The following is a 4,085-nucleotide window of genomic DNA, read 5'->3' as shown; positions in this document are numbered from 1 at the left end:
GACCGCAGCACCATTAAGAGTGAAGACGAACCCGGACTGAGATTTTGAATCATCTCGATCCGTTTGGAAGCTAGCATCTGCGTAACCGGTTGCGCATAGCTTAGTATCGCCTCCATAAGTCAATACCCAATCCTTAGTCCTCCGTAGGTACTTGAGGATATTTTTGACTATTATCCGAGTGTGTTTCACACGGAATCTTTTCTTTTGGTACCGACTCGTCATACTCAATGCATATGCCACGCCGGGCGTGTGCATATCATGGCATACATGATCGATCCTATTGCAGATGTATAAGGAACACGACTCATGCGCTCAATCCCTTCGGGCGTCGTGGGTGATCGAGACTTGCTCAACCGCATCCCGGTCGTCATAGGAAGGTTCCCCTTCTTGAAGTTGGTCATGCTGAACCTCTCAAGAACCTTATCCAAATAAGACTCCTGACTAAGTGATAACGTCCGTCGTGATCTATCTCAGTAGATACGGATTCCCAAAATACGTTGTGCCTCACCCAGATCTTTCATCTGGAAATGGTTCTTCAACCATTCTTTAACCGAAGATAGGAGAGGAATGTCATTCCCAATCAAGAGTATGTCATCGACATACAATATCAAGAACACAATCTTGCTCCCACTCGACTTGATATATAAGCATGGTTCTTCGACCGATCGAGTGAAACCATACTCTTTTATCACTTGGTCGAAACGATGATTCCAACTCCGAGAAGCTTGCTTAAGTCCATAAATAGAACGCTTAAGCTTGCATACCTTCTTAGGATGTTTAGGATCTATGAAACCTTCGGGTTGCACCATGTACAACTCTTCCTCCAAAAACCGTTTAAGAAGGCGGTTTTCACATCCATTTGCCAAATCTCATAATCATGAAATGCGGCAATCGCTAAGATTATCCGAATGGAACGTAGCATGACTACAGGTGCAAAAATCTCATCATAATGCAATCCTTGCACTTGAGTGAAACCTTTTGCCACAAGTCATGCCTTATAGATATCTGGTTACGCGTCGTCTTAACGCTTTATTTTGTAAAGCCATTTGCCTTTGTAGAGGTTTTACCTTATTAGGTAAATCAACTAGATCCCATACATTATTCTCATACATGGAGTCCATCTCGGATTGCATGGCTTCGAGCCATAGCTTTGAGTCGGAACAGGCCATAGCACCTTTATAGGTTGCGGGTTCATTACTTTCTAGAAGTAAAACATCATTCTCCTCGACCATACCAATGTATCTGTCCGGAGGATGAGAGTCTCTACCCGACCTCCTAGGTTCCTCAGGAATATTAATCGTATCATCAGTTGGAGGTACAGCTTCCTCCATCTGTTCCTCGGTTGTTAGTTCTGGAATCTCCGACAGCTCGAAGGTTCTATTACTCGACTTGTTCTCAAGAAATTATTTCTCTAAGAACGTCACACTAGCAGCAACAAAAACTCGATGTTCGGTTGGCGAATAGAAGTAATGACCAAATGTTCCTTTTGGATAACCTATAAAGTATGTCTTGACCGATCGCGGGCCGAGCTTATCCTCGTGTCTCCACTTGACATAAGCCTCGCAGCCCCAAACCCGAATAAAAGACAAGTTAGGTACCGTTCCCTTCCACATTTCATATGGAGTCTTGTCATGACTTTAGACGGACTTGATTTAAGTATAAGAGCGGGTGACAAAGAGCATAACCCCATAATGATTCGGGCACTCTTTGTGTGACTCATCATGGATCGAACCATATCAAGTAAGGTTCGATTTCTCTGTTCGGACACACCATTTAATTGAGGTGTTCCAGGTGGAGTTAAGCGAGAGCGATTCCACGAGTCTTTTAGGTGTTGATCAAACTCATTTGAAAGATATTCGCCACCCCGATCTGAACGGAGTGCTTTAATCTTTCTACCCAGTTGGTTTTGTACCCTATTCTGGTATTCCTTGAATTTCTCAAAGGACTCACTTTTATGCTTCATTAAGTAGACATATCCGTATCTACTCAAATCGTCCGTGAAAGTGATAAAATGTTTATAGCCATCTCTAGCGGTAATTGATATAGGTCCACATACGTCCGTATGTATGAGTCCTAATAGGTCACTAGCGCGCATTCCAACACCTTTGAAGGAAATTCGAGTCATCTTGCCAATGAGACATGATTCACACGTGCCATATGCAGAAAATCCGAATGAGGGAATAGTCCCATTATCGACAAGTTTCTTTACGCGTTTCTCATTTATGTGTCCCATTCGACAATGCCATAGATAGGTTTGATCTTTGTCACCAACCTTTAATTTCTTATTATTCATGTGTAATACTTCCGTGGTTTGATCTAAGATATAAATTCCATTCATGGAAACTGCTTTGCCATAAATCATTTCATTAAAAGAGAAAATACAACTATTATCCTTTATTGAAAATGTAAAACCGTCTTTAGCAAGTACGGAAACAGAAATAATATTCTTAGATAAACTGGGTACATAGTAACAGTTATTTAAAGATAACTCAAAACCACTAGGGAGTTGGATGACATATGTTTCCTTCGAGGCGTGACAACTCGTGCTCCATTTCGACTCGCAGTCCACATCACCTTTTTCGAGAGGTATGATGTTCTTTAGGCCCCGCAAATGATTACCTGAGATGAGAACCACAACCAGTATCTAGTACCCAAGTTCGAAACTTGCATGGTTAATCTCAATCATATGAATATAAGATGACATACCAACAGGAACGACGCGGCCTGCCTTGATGTCTTCACGGTAGACGGGACAGTTCCTCCTCCAATGTCCAGTCTTGTGACAATGGTGGCACTCTATGTCACCGCCCTTGCTCTTTGTCTTGCCCTGTGAGCCACTAGTCTCACCAGGCGCACTCTTACCGTTTCCTGGCTTCATGTAGTAGTTCGCCCTGAAAAGGGCAAAACCATCATGAAGAGAATGAAGCATTCGGTCAATGACAATGCTCTCACTGATTTTACAATCAAGTGCCTCCAGCTTCTCGACATTCTCAATCATGTGAAGAATGTGTGGGCTAACCGGTTGGCCCTTCTGGAGTTTCGCATCAAAGAAGCGACAGGTATGCTCATAAGTAACGATTCTCGGTGCTTTTGAGAACTCGTTAGTGAGCGTGGTGAAAATCTTGTTTGCACCTTGAGCAATGAAGCGTCTCTGCAAATTGGTTTCCATTGCAAAGATGAGTACGTTCTTTATCGCACCCGCTTCCATAACGAAATCACTATAAGTGAGTGACTCGTTGGCTCCTGCATTTGGGCCTGGGTTGACCGATATTGGCTCTGTGACACCCTTAAAAAAAACGGTAATTAAACGCGTAAATTCTACAGAAAAACTGACAGGATATGTTTGTAATTGGTTCAACTAGACAAAACCTGTAATTTTTAAAACTTTCCTAAACCATTCACAAACATTTCCAACATTCCCAAGAGGAGGGTGCCAAAACCTGCAATGCTAACGAACTAATTTACATGCCATAGCTAACGATAAGAAAATATAATGATACAACCCAAAGAAAAAGAGGGAGACATATGTCCCTTCAAAATATATACAAAACCAAAAGTTAAAAGGTTTACTACAAAAATAGCCAAACGAGGTCCAAGGTTCTCTTGCTCACTAGCTCGTCCGTGAACCCCAACTAAGCATCAAGTACCTGTCAATCGCATTTTATACAAACACGAAAGCCACAATTCAGTGGGGAGTAACTTCGAGTCCTCCCAGCCACGAAATGTCATTTTTAATGTAACATGTAGTGTAACATGTAAACAATATGATAAACAATTTAATTATCAAGTATTCTAACCTATGACCCCTAAACTGACCAAATTAAACTATCATGTGAAACATATAACAAATAGTAATCCAAACTTTATCAATTGTAACCGGCTTACATCTCACCTATTACAATTCATAAAATCACCATACAAGAAAGGGCAATATATCAAAGACATGCATAAGTTCTTAGTACGGTCAATAGTCACTCTGTAACTCGAGTCTATACCACGAGGTAGGGAAGGTAATCGAACCGGTATCTTGGCTCAGAGGTTCTATCAAAACATGGCCAAGACACAACACAACCCTAGCCTAAAAT

This window comes from Silene latifolia, chromosome 5 (assembly GCF_048544455.1).
Source record: "Silene latifolia isolate original U9 population chromosome 5, ASM4854445v1, whole genome shotgun sequence".
NCBI classification, from domain to species: Eukaryota; Viridiplantae; Streptophyta; class Magnoliopsida; order Caryophyllales; family Caryophyllaceae; genus Silene; species Silene latifolia.
Note: the sequence above shows the minus strand (reverse complement) of the source record.